Raw genomic sequence first — 18,777 nt, 5'->3', positions numbered from 1 at the left:
GAATTTTTCACTGAGTCAATAACGAACATAACTAATAACAGTCCACTTTTCGAACTCCTCCTCCTTTAAAATCAAATGACTTAACGAGATCGTTCTCAGTTTTATATTTTTATTAAACTAAGTAATATATTTCGACCTCGAAGACCTTTTAATAGTTAATAAGTTCTGCGTTTTTCGAAATTTCATCAAAACTTTGTGTATCGTGTGTTTTTCAACTATGCTTCCATTTAAGGAGGTTTAATCTGATCCGTAACTCTAATATGTAAATACCTCTTATCCCTCGAGAAGCACTCGTTGTAAATAGTATGTTGTTCGCTGAAAAGTTTATTTAATTAATGGGCTAAGACCACATGCAAGCAAGCAAACAAAAAACCTGTCCTCTTTCAAATGTTGGCCGCGGCTATGTCTCATATAGTCAATCCATTGAGTCCAATTTTCTATGACTTGTTCAAGCATTTCGACTGGTAACTGTCGAATGACACGCGTGATGCTTTCCTCCAAGGCCTGAATCGAATCGGTATTGTCCACATCGTCCTTTAAAGTCTAACGGTGTGATATCATACAATCTCGGTGGCCAATAGACCGGAGCAAAACGTGAAATTATCTGCTTACTGAAGTGTTATCGAAGTTTGGGAAAAGGCTCGGTCTTGTTGAAACCAAAAGTTGCCGAGATCACGAGCTTCAATTTCAGGCATCGAAAAGTCTGTTATAATGGCGCGATAACGGTCGCCATTGACGGTTGGGTTCTTAGCGGCATTAGTTTTGAAGAAATATATACAGATGTCCAAGTCTTTCCATGATGAAATGCCAAACAATACTGAACAAAAATAGCATGACAACTTCACACGACTTACTCATGATCTGTCAAAAAAGGCTATTGAAGGAAGTACATCTACTTGGATCATCGTTTATACGTTCCTTTGCAAAAAGAAATAGGCAAGTTCGTAGATAGGCGTAATTAGACTACAGACATGCCCACCAAATATCATTTAACATTATATTGAGATATAAAACTCTCTGTCTTTCGAGTATGTCTTCTTATTACCAGAAATTATCAAAATCGGAACAAATCTGTTCAAGGTTCTACATATCGAATATGCATACCCTTATAATTGTCTTTTGACCGAAAATATCGGATCTATAAAAGGGTTTCAGGGAGAATTTATTTCTGATAATTGTTAGTCAATGTGTTACAAATTGGTTGAATCGGGTCAATATGTACCTGAAAGTACCTACCTGACTATAATCCTTGGTAGTCCAAAAGTTTAAAATATTCGGCTGCCCGTGAAATCCCGCAATTCCTCACTTTTTAATTTTTCGTTTTGAAACAAAAAACCTTTGTGATTCAAGAAAATCTCTACCGTCGAAATAAAGCAGAGACTTGGAATTTTTTGTCTCATAAGAACAGAATGGCTTTCGAGCTTAAAAGAGCTTCAATCAATTTCCAAGTAGAATCAAGTTGTTTCTCACGAAAGCTGGTTCTACATTACCGCAAGTGCACTGGATTTTATCAAATATTTTCGGCATCTTAAAACGGTAATATGTGTTTTATCATAATCCCTCTGCGCGCTGTCCAATTATTCGTTAGTCCGATCGATCCCAAACATTGCGGCACAGACAACTAAAAACACATAAAATATTATCATAAATTATCAACTCTGTTACACTCATTCGGTACTTACTGGTAATATTGTGTCAATATAGTGACAGTAATCTTACTAAATCTTATTGAGCATACCCCAGTCGGTACATAGCTACTGAACAACCCTTTAAGTGTATGGAAAATATGGTTTATTTCTCACTGAGCTCTGAATGTATGCCATGCTTCTGACGTCAGCTCTTATTACGTAAATAGGTAGGTGCATAAATTGACACCTCGCACATACAGACAGACATGTTATCCTATTGTATTGCCATAACCGCATAACGCAAAAGGCAACTGTTCGGCTTGACTACTTAGCCGCTGTGCTTAGCCATAAATTATGTAAGTGACTGAACGTTTACACGGGAGCGCATGTGCCTTCAAATGCGATAATATGACTTCATATACAATATTTTATTGAGTGACACTTTTGTCAACGAAACGCTACACATTTGTAAACAAAAATATGGATGTGGTGTTAATAACTTCATAGCTGTTAGGTTGAGTTCCTATATTGAGTATTGAGTATTTTTATACAATAGAAAACTGTTTTTACAACTTTCATCAAAATTTTTACAGTTATTATAATATGTATATATGTATATACTTACTGTATGCGTGCCTAAAGACACATGCTTTCTTTCATAGCTATGTTTCGAACTCGGTATTCACGTTGTTATAGCCATGCGTTCAATGCACTCGGCTACAACGTCGAGCTCCTGCCCACCCCACCGAGCATAATTTCATTAAGCTAACAAGATTGAAACGTATATCGCTTACGAACATATCTACTTACAAATATGAAGACATCCATAAACACAAATATGAAATTCATACATAAAGCCTCATAAAGCCAGTGACAATGACAAGCGCCATCATCGTCATTCCTTCTTTCATTATTTTTCTCATGCGCACCGCTACTTTTGATTGCCATCATCTTGCTACCTCACTTCTATTAAGTTTGTTCACCCATCATTTCTCATAAGCCTCATCAATGCTGTCTATACGATAGCATCAATAACGTCTTCACCATGACAGTAACACCATATCTATTATCTCTACTCTCAGCTACATATAAAGGGTGATCCATTCCAAGGTTTCTTGACTGGTAACTGGCTCAGTTTTTTGCTTTAAGGCCTGAATCGAAGCGGGGTTGTCCGTCTAGACATTAGAGTTTACATAATCCCACAGGAAAAACGCCTAACGGTGTGATTACAAACGATCTTGGTAGCTAATCGACAAGTAAAAGCGTGCAATTAAGTAATAGGTTGTCAAAAAAGTGTTGCGGTATTTTTATTGAATTTTCAATTGTTCATCAAATTTTTTTTTGATGACTCATGCCCAGCTCTTGACCGATGCTACGGCTGTTACTATGCCGGTCTCTTTCGACCAATTCAGCTATTTAATCGCAATTTTCGACGACAGGCCTTCCGAAGCGTGACGCATCTTCGACCACCTCTACACCAGAACGAAAACGTTGAAACCATCGTTGTGCGGTGGAAATGGAAACTGTATCGGGTTCATAAACTGCACAAATTTTTTTGKCGGYTTGAGATGCATTTTTGTCTTTATCGTAGTAGTACTGTAAAATATGCCGTATTTTCTCTTTATTTTGCTCCATGTTTGCGACGCCATAACTCACGAACGACATAAAAAACAAGACAGTCAAACACGTGTTAGCGCGTGAAATGAGCTTTCCAAAAGGGTATAGCATGACCCGATGCGACGAATAAAACTAGAACTACGCGCACTCTGCGCCAACTAGAGAAAATACCGCAAGACTTTTTTGACAAACTTATATTATAGTTTTCTGTTAAGTGGCACCCTCTTGTGGAAACCAAATGCTGCTGAGATCCCGAGCTTGCATTTCAGGCTTCAACTGGTCGGTTATCATGGCGGGATAATGGTCGCCATTGACGCTATCGTCTCACCGGCATCATTTGATATTTTTGGATGATTTCACGGGCTCACAAACCACGCCAAACCATTATTTTTTCTGGATGAAATGGCGGCTCTTGAATCCCTTCCGATGCTCTTCGTCCCAAATACGGTGATTTTGCTTGTTTTCATACCCATTAATCCAGAAATGCCACACATTCGTGAACAAAATTTGGCTTGCAAAATGCGTAAAATGCGCCAAGTCTTTCCCTGCGCCAGTCTGAGTTGTTGCGGACTTCATTGAGTCAACTCTATGCGGTCCTCGTGTACACTCTCAGGTACACCTGCTATCTTTTCTTCACTGCGTACTGGACATAGTCCATTTGGTCGAATATTGTCAAATAATGAATTTTTCTCAAAACCACTATGACGTCTTTCGAACGGAGGTGGTATCCCACTTGGTTGTATAGAAAAAATATTCTAGCTCCCCTTAATATCAACCAGCAATAATCTCATAAGTCACGAAAACCCACAGCTAATCTTGATAGATCCGACTTTTGTCGGAACGTATCGGATGTGGATTTTGCAGTTCACTAAGATTTCTGCTAATATTTATAGATAAAGCAACATTTTATACCTAGTCCCAAGTAGTCTTGGTGGAATCCGCAAACGTATAAGATGGTTTCTTCTTCTTTTCAAATGGTTTTTTCGTAGCTCTCTTTTCTGAAATGATGACAAGAGTCGGTAGAGCCCGAAACCACATGGGATATGGTGCGCATTTCATGGTTTTGAACTGTTTGTTGACTCTGTGATAGGCCCTCAAGTTTTTAATACATAAAATTTCTTAGAGATGTGCATGTGGATATACAAACATACAAGTAAATATGCTATGTATGAAAGAAAAAATAAATTCAGCGCATCAATAGTTTCAGTGGAATAAAGAGGCCGCGCCGTCATCGAAGCGAAACGCGTAGAAAAAGTTGTGCCAAGCAAGGCGCCAGGCGTGAGCTTCAACACGGCTAGAGCTCTTGACATTGCATTCGCCAATTGTTGGGAACTAACTATTAGCCGATTTTGTGATAAACTATGCAACATATTGTGCAACAGCTTTGAGGCGCTGACCACCTCCAGAAGTGCCACCTTAGCGAACGCACACAATTTTAAGCACTCCCGCATGAACTCACTTAGCAGCTACTCCCTCCAAACACACCCAAGCACCTACATTGCCATCACTTGTGGCCTAAAGCAATGTATGCTAATACAGTTAGAATTTTTCGCAACAGAAATCACAATAAAAGCAAACAAACAATTAAATAGGAAACTGTGTACACAATCTTTCAACAGCCATACAGCTACTTTTCCACAATGTCTGACGCGTCAGTTGGCTTGAATAGCCCTTTTACAATATGCGGCCGCTTGAGCGCACACATTCCAGCAGCCAGCAATTGACTGGGCAGCGTATATATTATATATATGAATGTATCTGTATACATTTAGTAAATATGTGCGTTTGTAGCAGCATTCTAGGCGCAGTGGTCAACAACGTCATCGCGGTAATCTGTGTGGACTTTTATTGATTTCAATGAAAGGATTTATTTGCTTTTGGCCTTTTGCAGCCGGACAGAGTCGCGCTTAGCTTACCCGCGTTTGTACGCACATGCATACCATACATATATCTACATACATACCTATGGTTGTGTGGATCTGTGTGTGCGGTGAGGGCTATATTTTTCGCATTGCAGTCATTAAGGCAATGCCTTGCCAATAAATAACTTTTCAGCTTACAAAAGCATTGCTTGAACCGAATGACTGGCTGCTGGGCTATATGGCTTTTGTTGTTTTTTTTTTTGTTCCCTTCTCTCCTTCTACTGTTGCCTTTTTATACCCGCGCAACATGTTGCAGAGAGTCTAAGGGGTTTATCAACCAAAGTTGGAATGAGATAATGGAAGTAGAAGAGTACTGGTTAGAAGTCGTGGTAAATTGTTTAGTTGTAGGTCCGTAAAACTGGTCTGATGAGGCACAACATATGCAGTTTTATATATATATATATATGGGAACATATCGATTTTGACATACATTTCACTTACATCTTCACCAGATACTAGACCTAGAATTACTTACCTTAAGGGAGGCCACTCTTAGGCCCATTTTTTGTTGGTTATCAAATTATGCCTCATCCTGTAACTCATCGGATTAGGAAAAAACCAGATCTTTTTCCACCACAGCTACCCAATGTCTCTTAAGTTGATGCAATAGAAGCGGTGGAATAAGCAACCACGCCATTTCCCGATTTCTATATAAAATCACATACCCGAACAATCGGATAACTGCATTCATTCTACACCATCTTTACAGTGAACCTCCGGAATAAAATTATTTTTATCTGGATTACTGCATCGCAGCACCTCTCCTGGCGGTTCCTTCTTAGCTCACACACTAGCTAGCAGTGAGCCTTTTCAAGGACGGATAGAAGATAAAAGGGAAAGTAGGGGAGGAGCTTTCTGACGGCAGTTCTCTATGAATTCTAGTTTCAGACCACCAGATCATGTGCCGTCTTTCAAGCAGAGGTGGCTGTCATCAGCCGCTCCGAAATGAAAATTCTTTTAGAGAGGTGTTCATTCACTCCGATCGCCGAGCGGCTATACTGGCTTCGCGTTCGCTGGCTACGTGCTCAAAACTAGTCCACGATTGTGAGATCTCATTGGAAGTACCATCAACTCCCATATTATGTATACTTATGTGGGTACCCGGTCACAGCGGAGTGACCTCCAGTGAGCTCAGCAAGCGCTGGATAACAACCAAAACTTGTGCGATTGCGAGATGCTTATGACCTAGAGTGTAATCTTATCGAAATTATAGGTGTCCTGACTGAACACTGTCCAATAGGTTTACGGCTTTTGTCAGATTGAAATATCTAGGTAGGCACACCTTTGGAAAACCTAGGGAAGTGGCTGGGATTGATATTAACCGCTTAATAAATTTGTGCTGACCTCAAAACGCTTACACTTCTTAGAAGTTTTTCTGTAATAAAATGACGAACTTACGACCAAATCTAACCTAACCTCAAGGTCCGACTGCAAAAGAAGACATTTGAACTGATTTATCGTAAATAATGATTTATAATTAACTGAATGAGTTTTATAACATCCTCTAATTTCGAGATCCTCTTCTGAAAAAGAATGAATCTTATGAAAACTATGTATCGGAGATATTACTCAATTTATAACTCAAGGGAATCCAGAGTGAGTCAGCAATATGCGACAAGTCGACCTTTGGAGCACACGTGAAGTCATTCATCATGTCATGTCAGCCTGTGACCTTGCAAGTAGATACTTTATTAACAAATGAAATATTTGTGGATATGTCATCCTAGGTATTACCAATTGCTTGTTCGATTCGCCAGTCATCAATGTTTGCCGAGTGAAGCCACTTATGTCCATACATAAGTATATAGCATATATTATACATTGCTACTGAAGATAGTTGTGGGTTCATTGACTTTTGCTTTATTTTGTCAACAAAGTTATGTCACTTCCCTGTTGACTCGCTGTCATCTATGCGCGGAACTCTCATTTTGTTGTCCTAAACTTTTGATTGATCAACAACAAGGTAAACATTAAAAGGAAAAGGCCAGTTGGTGTCAGTGTAGATGGAGGAATTGCCAGTTCCACGGCGGGTGTGTAGCAAGTTGCAGTCATCCCACTCATGGTTTCTGATTACATTGTCGCTGAGAAACCAACCAAACACTGTAATCAAAAACAAGGGTAGCGCTAAGTTACAGGAACTGTTGCAGGTAATCACAGCGAAGCTGTAAGCAAAAATCATCCTTCAGTTAAAACAATAGCGCAAGACTTTGGTTAGAATCAATATTTTATTCATATTCCCTACAACTTGACTATGCCAGGCATGCTCGTAATATTTGACTAAGGGTTTCGCTCTCTCTTTCTCTCTCTCGTCCACACCTTTACTTCCTTCTTGCGCTGCTTGCGTGTAAATACTACAAATGTCAGCAATGGCTTTATTGACATTGATTGACACATTCAACGGTTGCACTTTTGTCCCTTGTGCTTATGGTTAGTTAAGTATTTACCACTGGCCACAAAGGATTTTTGTGTGACCGGTGTGCTATGAGGTGTGAAATGTCCAAAATTCATAACAAATATTGATTACTACATTCACTTTTTCTAGGTTTACGTGCCTGATTTAGTCATTTTTGGGCGACAGTTCACACTGAAAATATGTTTAGTCGTTTAGCTTGCAATGAGTACACATAATATGTGTATAAGAGTGTGTAAGCTTCACGATATTGTTGATTATAGATATGTGTTAAATTATCATATGTTTTTGGTGTGCGTCTTTATTTCATAATTTTTTAGACCACTTCGATTGGGTTGAATTTTTTGCGAAACTTCTTTTTTGAAAACTCTACGAAGAGATTTGATAATATCTGTTCCAAAAGCTCGAGATATTTCTGGACATTTTACTCTTTATTTAGCAGTATTGTTCTGAATCATCGAGTTGCTATAGAAGACTACGGATTCTGTAACAACAGTAGAAACTTAATAGAGAAAATAGTAAATTCGATTTCTTACTTTTGCAAATTAAAAAAAAAAATTACTTTATTACGCAGCTTTAACGCTTCGTAACATTTACTTCGTGACTCCGCCTTAATGGTATAGACATTTTTTTAGCTAAGTCTCGAATAGCTCAACCCTCGGTTGTTCGCTACACTGATTCGTAACAACCCTTTCAAGTCAATAACTCATTCAAATGAGCTTGAGGTGTCCAGCTGGTGTTTCATCAACCGCCATCCGATATTATTCGCTCCCAAGATGTAAAGATCTTTCGTCCAAACCTCGATTCTCGTAAAAACCGTCCTAGTATATAGTAGATTTTCCATGTTAGAACTTCCGTTCCGTTCGAACGTTGTAAAAGGAGCGGGTTTGATAAGGCATCCCGTATGGCTAAGTAGGATGAAAATGCGAACAATACCCATCCACCTTTAGCATAAGGTTAAACTGTACTAAACCAAAATGAGCGAAGGTATCAACATTAGGATCAATACTCCAGGTGGCACCCTCGAAAGTGTAATCCACTCACAACTTCGGTTGTGGAAGGAGTACGGATCCCAACAACTTTCTCAGACAAACGAGATAAACGGCCATTTTTACAAGAAGGACACTTCGTTAATTATCTTAAAAAAAAACCTTTGTCGGAGGGAACACATGGTAAGCAGGGCTTCCAAAGCACTTCGACTGTGGAACTTTTAGAAAAATGCTATTGTCTCATTTTTACGTCCCATCATTTTCTATTGGCTCTAAGAAGTATATCATATTAATGGGTTTGATGGATGGGTTTATCGAAAAAAATCCGTATTAACCCATTGGAACAGTTACAAGGGTCTGTTTGCTGGAGAACACGGGCGCAATAAAAACTACGTAAACAGAGGCTGTGGAGTTTATCTATGTGAATCGACCAATGCATATACAAGTAGTATGAGGCAATGCTTCCGGCCAGCCATCTCATGATTTTAAGTCATCAGAGCTAAAATCGGTTTCACTACGACCATGTTATCATTATTTACTAATTTGGCAATGCGATCGAGAAAATGAGTTAGGTGAGGAATTAAACACAACTTTCTCTTCTGCCGGATAGAAGAAAAGACTAATAGTCCAGTGATTGACAGTTCCAACGGTGAAACTAGATGTAGGTTTTATAAAAAGAGTAAGAAGTGAATTTTTACTCTTAGGAAAAAGGAAACTTAGTAATATTATAGCTCATCAGGGTACCTACCCTTAAGAAAAGGCCTTCAGAAAATCGGAAAAGTGGAATCGACGGAATGTAGAGCATGCACAGAGGATACAGGGTTTTTCCGGAAAGTAATAAAAATTACTTTCTTCCGCCGCGACTTTGCCTCGGAGTGTGCGCGCACCGATTGGATTCGGTAGAGGCCGTTCTTAGCTAACGAACGAGCGGCTAGTCAGTTGTCTCCAAGCCTTTTTGGAGGGCCGGAAAGAAGTCACTGATGAAAACCGGAAGAATTAGCAAACCCAAAGTAAAAACGGTGCTCATTGTCTTTTCTGACATCACAGGTATCGTCCACCATGATTTTGTTCATCCTGGACAAATCGTCAACGCCAAGTTTTACGTGGAAGTTCTCAAGAGACTCAAACGAAGGGTCAATCGAGTTCGACAAGACATTGCAGCCGATTGGAAGTTACACCACGATAACGCCCCGGCTCACACCGCCTTTCTTCCGCCGCCCTACAGCCCAGATGTGCCCCCCCCAGATTATTTGTTTCCCTGCCTGAAAATGACGATGAAATGCAAACATTTTGATTCGACAGAGGGGATCCAAGCGGCATGCACCTGGGCTCTCAGGACTATTGGGGAGAATGCCGTCCGTGACGTCTTTAATGCTTGGAAATCGCGCTGCATCGACGCAAAAGGAGCCTGTTTTGAAAGCTTTTGCAGAATTGTAACGTTTGGTTCAATAAATTTTTTTAAATCGATTCAGTCCTATTACTTCCGGACAAACCCTATAACAACATCATCTAGTTTTGATGAACTTGGTGCGGTCGCCTGCGGTCTGGTTCTTATGAGCCTTCCTTTTCGACCAACCAACATGTTGAGAGAGAAAGACAGAGAGTGTGTTACATTTTTTTTTTTCCTCGAGAAAGGGCGTTGAATTACCTTATTATACCAAATTAGCCTTTCAATAGTAATAGTATTTTCGATCTATGAAACAGTAGATAATTAATCGTGCTTTTCTTTAAATTTATAAAACAGTACCGAAAGCGATTTTAAAACGACGACTAGATTGGTTCCTAAGTCACAGAAGACTGTCTCAAAATGTGCGATCAATATACCCTTGCATACCCAATTGCTTCACTAAAAATATTATTAGCGGAGATACTTATAGTCTCTCCTTACTACATTCCCCTTTGTACTTACTTGTTGGCTAAATAATGAGAAAATAATTGATTTATCCATATAGAAAATATTAATGCTATTAAAATTTATTCATCCCCTCAATTGCGGCTTATGCAATCGGACACTCCCAGCTCGAACTGAGAAGCTGCAGCTGATGTAGCTCGATATATTACTTTAATTTATGCACATATATTTTTCATAAGGCAATAAATTGCAGTGCAGTGGACCGCAGTCGCTAAGAGTGGGGGGTTAAGGCACACACCACCAACACCACTGCCTCTCCTTTACTTTCAACATTTGTCAGTCAACTATAATCATATAAATATGACTGAAGTGAATGAGCCAACCACCACAAACAACAATCGTAATATGAATAAATAGACTATGAAAGTTCGTAAGACCTCCAAGAGCAACAACAAAAGTGATTACCTACAAAAACTAAAAGGAAAACGGAATTAAATAAGCCAACCCCTTAACCGGGACGAGTTGACTGACTAGAAAGGAAACAAATGTAAAGGATATGAATAAGGAAATAGTGCATGTGTATATATGTACATATTAATCCGAAAGCGGGAAGTGAGCTGGAAAACACTACATTCATACAGAGCATAAAAAATCTTGTGAAATCTCATTTACCAAATGCAATGCAACTCAATTCAAGTGTTTCCATTTTGTGAGCATTTCAATTTCCCGCATTTCTTTTGATTTTATTTCAACTGCGAAAATCATAATTTATTGTATTTCGATATTAATGTAGCTTGATGGTATTACAGAATGCAATCATTAAATTTTTTGAAAAGATAAATCGAACAAACGAAATGCCACGAAAGGCGAACAAGAATCGCGCGAAGGGCGCAAGGCAACGGGATTTGTATATGCTACGAAGCAAAAGCGGTTTGTGCAGCATGCGAGCTAGCGCGAGAGTGAATAGATGGCGCTTCGGCGCTTGGCAAATTTATACACTAATCAGTTTTACACCAGCAGCAAACGGCAGCAAATAAAAGAAAATCCACAAATAAATAGAAACAACAAGACGGGGTAGCAAAACGAAAGAACTGCAATAGCAATGACAGTAGCAGTCATGTCAATGCAGCGACAGCAGCTGTTGCAACAACGTTTGTGGCAACCAAACAACGACGCTCGTCATTGCTGTGGCCGTAACAGTGGCAGCCAGCCAGCAGCGTTGTAATTGTTTAATATTTGTTTGGCCTTACAACAAGGAAACAATAGACGTACAACAAAGCGTATTGTGGCAACAATTGCCACTACACAAAGTTGAAACATATTGAATAGCAACGTGCGATGGCTTGTTGAAGGAACGAAAGGAGTTAGAGGACTGAACTAAGGATTTCGCTGGTGAAGAGAGTTGCAGCAAATAGAGCGAGAAATCAAAACAAATATTGGCCAATGGTCAAAACGGATGAAGCTTTGGCGCCAAAGTAAATAACACATTGTCTTTATTGTTGCAATCGCAAATGCACAATTCTACTTAAATATTTCAAATCTGACATTGTTGTTAGCGCAGATGCCTCTTATTCAATACTGCTATGCTTGCAAGCAATGTAAGATGAGCGATAAGTTGGTCAAATGGTCGCAAGATCATCTTGTAGGGGTATTCAAGAAGCCGTAATTTTTTTTGTTTTTGGTTGAAAGACATTTGTTAAACAACCTACTGGTTATTGGGAAGTAGGAGGAATCCACTTTTGGCATGAGGTTTAACTGTACTAAACCAATATGAACAAAGGTGACAATGTTAGGATTAATACTCACTGTCGTACCAACGAAAGTTTGTAATCCACTTTCGGTTGGAGAAGGACCACGGATTCTGGAGACCCCAACCCCACTGTCAGACGAACGAGAAAATGGCCATTTTGATAGGAAATCGGAAGCCTGTCTTTTAACAAGAATTCATTACACATTTCGAATTTGAAACTTCTGTAAAAAAGCCATTATCTCAAAGAGGGGTTTACGACCCCTCATTATCTATTGGCTTTGCAAGACATACACATATTAAAACACTATCAAAGCTTCCGGGGCTTTTCTATGTGATACAGTTTTTTAAGGAAAGAGCGACTTTTGCCCCTGATAACAAATAATTTAACAATAGTTAAATTAAGTATTACGCCCGTCTAACTTTTTACGGACGCAAAATCAATTACCGACGTCATTCGTCGGGTCGGGCAGATAAAGCCTGCGAATAGTCAAACGAGTTCTTGATTCGTGGATTTTCGGCAGATTCTTCACCGCAACATTTCTTCAGAGTATGTTTATTCAAATCAACGTCATGTACTTGTAGTTAAGATTGAAGGAACGATGCAGCCTGTCGCATATACATTGTGGCAGTACCCAGAAATAATAATATAAATTCCCCAAGTAAATGATATTTTAAAAATACGTATTTTGCTAAATTGTTAGGACTATCCTTAAATAATATGCCAAATATGAGCTCGATCTGTCCACCAGTTTGCTGCTTAAGTTGGAACACCTCAGTAGTGCGTTGCAATTGATAAAACTATCGAACGAAGAGTTTGGTTCAAATTTTGTATTTCTAAGCAAATTTCGAGTCCAGAATCGTAGCGGATGTTGGAAAAGTCAAAAAGACTAGTATACGAGTGTACAAAGCCGGTCGAGAGATCGTTCTAGACGACCTTCGAATCTTCAACCGTGGGAAATGTTAAAAAAGTGAAGGATAGTTTGCTTAAAAATTGGCATGCATAAAGTGTAAGAGATACGGCAATAGAGCTCGACATTTCTTGTGAATCCGTTCGAATGATTTTAGTGAAGGTTTTGGGTATGAAACCCGATAATGCTGAATTTTGTTCAGAAGAGTTTGGGCATGAAACGAAAAAAAAAAACATGCCAAAACCGCTTAAAAATCAAGGCTGCTCACTGTTTTTCTCGATATTCTGGTTTTGTGCATCATGAATTTGTTTCGGAGGGACAGAGTTCTATTTGAGCGTATTGGGGAGTTTCTGTGAGAACATCCGTCAAAAACCGCCGAGCATCGTGGTTTGGTGCATCATAACCTGACGTCAATAATGAGTTCTATATTTCTAAAGAAAATCCATAGAGAATGGCTGGAATTTTGAAAGAAAGTGTATAAGTGGATTTTACGCGATGATAATGCAGCACCGCATCGAGTCACGATTGTTCAAAGCCAAACACGCAATGAACTCCATTGATCAACCACCTTATTCAGCAGGTGTGGCTCAGTGTAATTTTTTCTTATTTTCCAAACGTTTTATTTACAATTTCCGGGTACTTTTTTGTCACAAAGATAAAATTCTCATCGGCAGTGAGAGATTTTAAATTTGAAAGAACGTGCGCGATCTTATGGTATTCTTCGTCGCTGTTTTGATGATTTGACTTCAATGTGGATGTCAATATCATAAAACATGTAGGCAAGATCGCTATTTGTGTGATGCGCTTCAACACTGACTCCGAAAGCGATCGAATGATGTTATTTTTATACGCGAACTAGTTCTTAAGTATTTGAGATATCGTTCTGAAAGATTAGTGGTGGCTTTCTTTCAAAGAAGTTGCTCATTTGTCGATACTGCTGCTATCCGACCAATCCTGGTGGGCTGCGTTTGGAAAAGAGTATTTGATAATGGCTTCCCGACAGCAGTTACAAAAAATTTTGTTTTATTAGTTTCCTTACATGTTATAAGTATGTATACCATGTAGTGAACCGGTACATTAAAGTCTCAAAAGACTTCATATACCTACTGTTTGGCTTTGTGTCACACACATTTGTATGCATGCCAAAGTAATTGTTGTTCGGTTCACCTTTCATCTCCGACAGCGTTGATACCCCAAATGGACTTTGAATTGCCAGCAATGGCACAATTCACAATTCGAATGTTAAGCAAATAAATTACGCATAGCTTTGTGTCAAAGTTACGGTGAAGTCGACAGGTGACAAGGAGTAGCGCAAGTCTAAGTTATGTTGTATATATGTATACACATGTTCATCGGTGGTTTGGTAGTTGAGCTGCGCACATTGAAACTCGCTTATCGTCGCCATAAATCGACTTAATTTATTGTCAACGTCAAAATTTCTAAGGAAATGGAGTTAACCGCTGTGGGTGGCCGGGCATATTTATATAAAGTTGTTGCAAGTATAGAGTTTTCTTATGAATGCAGTCGGGTTTTATATGGAATGGTTTGTCTTTTCAATGGTCGTGATCTTCTATCAGTTAGAGAAGCATAAGTAAACAAAAAATTGCAGAAAGCCAGTAATACTGTTAACGCATAATTTTGTAATTTCGAAGGTAAAAAATTTGTTTAAAAAAAAACTTTTGTGTTCACAAAATTGTCAGGTTTATCTCGAAATGTAATATTTATGGGTGATCAAAGTAGAAGTTCTTTTTTCAGTGGCCTTTTTTTGAGAGATCAGGTGTGAGTTGTGTCAAGACGTTCCGTTTTCGAACCAAATTTTGTTCAGTGAGGATGCCGATTTGGGATTAAGAACGACCTGAAGATGTTCAAGAGCTGTCATTTCATTCAGAAAAAATAGCGTCTTGGTGTGGTTTTTGGGTCGGTGAAATCATCGGTCATTCCCCGTTAAACCTGAAGTATCTGTGAAATGGTTTCACTTGAAACTGCATTTCCCGAATAGCTGACGATAATCAGTAACTTCAAAGTACTGTAGAAGCTAGTCTCATTTAGATTTCCATCTCGTAGACGCCATAATGAGCTGGTTCATTCTTTTTCAACCATGATCTCTTGCGTACTTTTATTCTACTTTATTGGCGTTTACAATAGCGCGCCAGTCGTTCTTCCCTTTCGCAATTTGGTGCCAATTGTTGATTTCAAGTGTAGTCAGGTCCTTCCCCTCCACGTCTTTCCAAAGGAATGGAGATCTTCCTCTGCTTCCGACGGCGGGTAATGCGTCGAATACTTTCATCCATTCGTACGGCATGACCTAGCCAGTTTAGGCACTGTCTCTTAATTGGCTATACTATGTCAATGTCGCAAAGGACCATAAATCTCCCGCAGAACCTTTCCCTCGAAAACTCGTAACGTTGACTCATCAATCAGTGTTGTCATCGTCCATATCTTTGCACCATATAGCAGGACGGCGATGATGACTGACTTGTAGCGTTTTATCTTTGTTCGTCGAGATAGGACTTTACATCTCAATTGCCTACTCAGTCCGAAGCAGTTCTTGTTCACAAGATTTATTGTGCGGTGTAGTTCGAGGATGATGTTGTTGTTGGTGTTATCGTAATCCTTAGCAAATGACTGGGTTTTGGCTACCTTAAGGATATTTGGTATAAGACTGGAAATCGTAAGCTGCTTGAGCCATATGTAAAAAAGTTGTTTCGGGCTACTTCCAAGTGAATGGCACTCAGAGAACTTTCCTCAGTTCCGTGAACTTCTACATACGGCTCCATCCGGCATGTGCTTTACATTCTTATAAGTAACCAACTTTGCAGTACAAATAACAATGAACTTCCAAAATGGATCACGTCTTTGATATACAAGTATGTATATATAAATAAACTATCAGCGAGACGAGCTGAGTCGATTTGTCTATATATACATACATACGTGAACAGATTCAGTTTTTGATATACCGATCTGAAATTTTTCATACATCATTTTCTTTCCAAGATGCTGCTCTTCTTTCGAAACTGCAAATATCGGATCACTATAACATATATCTACCTTGCAAACTGAACGATCGGAAACAAATGCTTGTATAGAACTTTTTCATGTGACAAGATACCCACTTGAAATTTGCTATGGTTTATTGTCTAAGGTTACGCTGCAAATCTTCGAAGAATTTGCTCAGATCGAATGACTATAGCATATAGCTGCAACGAAATTATTTATATCGAATCACTATAACATATAGCTGCCATACAAACTGATCGATCCAAATCAAGTTATTGTATGAAAACTTTTTTGTTTGTGAAGGGTATAATTGCTGTGGTGCAGCCGAAGTTAATGTTTTTTTTTTTTTTTTTTTTATTTTTTGAGTGAGGGGCCAAAATGTCCTTCCATTCGCGCAGCAATGCACTGCAGCAGTCCTCACTGTATGTTTCCTGCACAAAAAGGCATTCTTTGCGCATTTTGCATTCGGCTCTACTAATCCTATTTCTTGTTATCAGCTAAACATTATAGCCTGTCTGCAGCGACTTATGACGCCACAACCGAATACCAAATCCATCTATGGGTAGGTGTATGTGCATGTGTATGTGTGTGCAACGGTTGACAAGTATTTCCTACAACAAAGCGGCGATAGTAAAAACTATGCCAACTGTAAGTGTGTGTGTGATGCTATCAGTATTGGTATTCACCAGTCGATTGCAACTAGTACCTCTAAGCGAGTGAAAACGGGCGCTGTGTCGTGCTGTAAATAATCGCTTATAAACCTTTAAATTGAACATACTTTTCTTTATATGCGGTCGTTTAAATGCACAAACTGTGCTTGTTGTGCCACCTACAACCACACTTATTGTGAGGAGTTTCATTTCGCCCTTTTGTACCTTATCTCAGTATATTTTGGTTGTTGGCGTTGTTGAGGTTGTTGTTGTTGTTACGGCTCGATGTCATCGTTTATTTTATACCAGCTTTATAAACTAATGCCTCGGTCATGTGCGAAATTGTTGAAGATGCTTATCAACAGCAGCAAATGTCGTTTGTCGTCGTAGTCGCCACCAGTGTTGCCGCCAACACATTTCACAGTTACATACTACGCACATAAACATACATATAACTTGCATTCAGTCATATGTGTTGCCGTGCCGTGCTGTTGTCCTTTCTACAGCCGAACAGTTTGTAAGGAATATTTATTTCAGGATACTTGCAATTTATTATCCTGCAACTGTATATACATATGTATATGGCGAAATGCACGCATTCAGCGCATATATAACTTATAAAGTCTATATTTATATATATAATATGTATATAAGTATATATATATATTGAGTTATATTTGTAATGTGATGTATGTAAATGTTTTTGTCGGCTCGTTTGTCCACTGAGGCGATGTCACCTCAGGTGAAGATTTATGCGATGCTGTTTTGTGTCCAACGCTGGCAGGCACGGCACACGCACACACATACACACAATCACGAGAGCACACACACATGTTCAACTCCAACTCATATACATATGTATATGTACATCAGTAGGCGCGCACACACCTTAAATAGCTGCGAATAATGGCCGAGAGCGACTTGTTTAAGGCTCAAATTTTAGTTGCAGCTCTGCATATTTAAATGCACAAGTATGTGTGCGCATGTATTTTATATATTATATGTAAACACCTTCGTTCGTACGTGAGGCCTCATTATTGCTTCGAACCACCACGTTGCACCACACAAAAATAACTGTTCATATGGCACTAACGCTAGACTAGACGTTTCAGCATATAATATATCGTATATATATATCTATATTTAATATTGCTGAGCGTATACTTATAAGGATATGTATGTATACAATTTAATGCCCATGCAGTGCATCAAAATTCTGGCTGTACAAGACCATTTCCAATACAGAGCTATGTACGTAGATAGTCTATGAAAAGATAAAGGTGAGTTGTTATCTAAGGTTGAAGCCAAAAATTTCCGAATGAGAAAACCGTTGAAGTGTGTTCCGCTAATGCAAGATACTGGATTTTTTAGAGGACGTTCGTAGCTAACGATGAACCGGCTGGTAAGTTGTCTCCGAGCACCTGGAGGGTCAGAACAAACATTTTCGCGCAACGTGTTTCTGTGAGTGGTGGAAGCCGATACTGCAGCGTTCGCTAGAACAGAGAGACGCGATTAAATTCTGTGTGAAACTCTGTAAATCTGCGACGTTTGATATGATCAAGCAGGCTTATCCAGATGTGGCTTTAGCAAGAACCAGGCCTTTTGGGAAGGTCGGGAGGAGATCGCTGATAAAGAATGAGCAATTCCAGTTGATGCTCATTGTCTTTTTTTGACATCAAAGGCATCGTCCACCATGAATTTGTTCCTCCTGGACAAACCGTCAACGCCAAGTTTTACGCGGAAGTCCTCAAGAGACTCAGACGGAGGGTCAACCGGGTCCGACAGGATATCCCAATCGATTGAAAGTTGCACCACAACAACGCCCTCGACTCACACCGCCTAAGGCCGGCATCTCAACGCCTCCGCAGCCGCCCTACAGCCCAGATATGGCCCCCCGGACTTTTTTTTTGTTTTTGTTTCCCTGCCTGAAAAGGCCGATGAAAGGCAAACATTTTTAGGCGACAGTAGGGATCCAAGCAGCATACACTTCTGCTCTCAAGACTATTCTGGAGAATGCTTTCCGCGACGACTCCAATGTTTGAAAATCACGC

Source organism: Bactrocera latifrons, unplaced genomic scaffold (assembly GCF_001853355.1).
Source record: "Bactrocera latifrons isolate USDA-ARS-PBARC rearing strain unplaced genomic scaffold, ASM185335v1 scaffold_350, whole genome shotgun sequence".
In the NCBI taxonomy this organism is placed as follows: Eukaryota; Metazoa; Arthropoda; class Insecta; order Diptera; family Tephritidae; genus Bactrocera; species Bactrocera latifrons.
The sequence above is the reverse complement of the archived record's forward strand: the minus strand, read 5'-3'. Positions refer to the sequence as shown.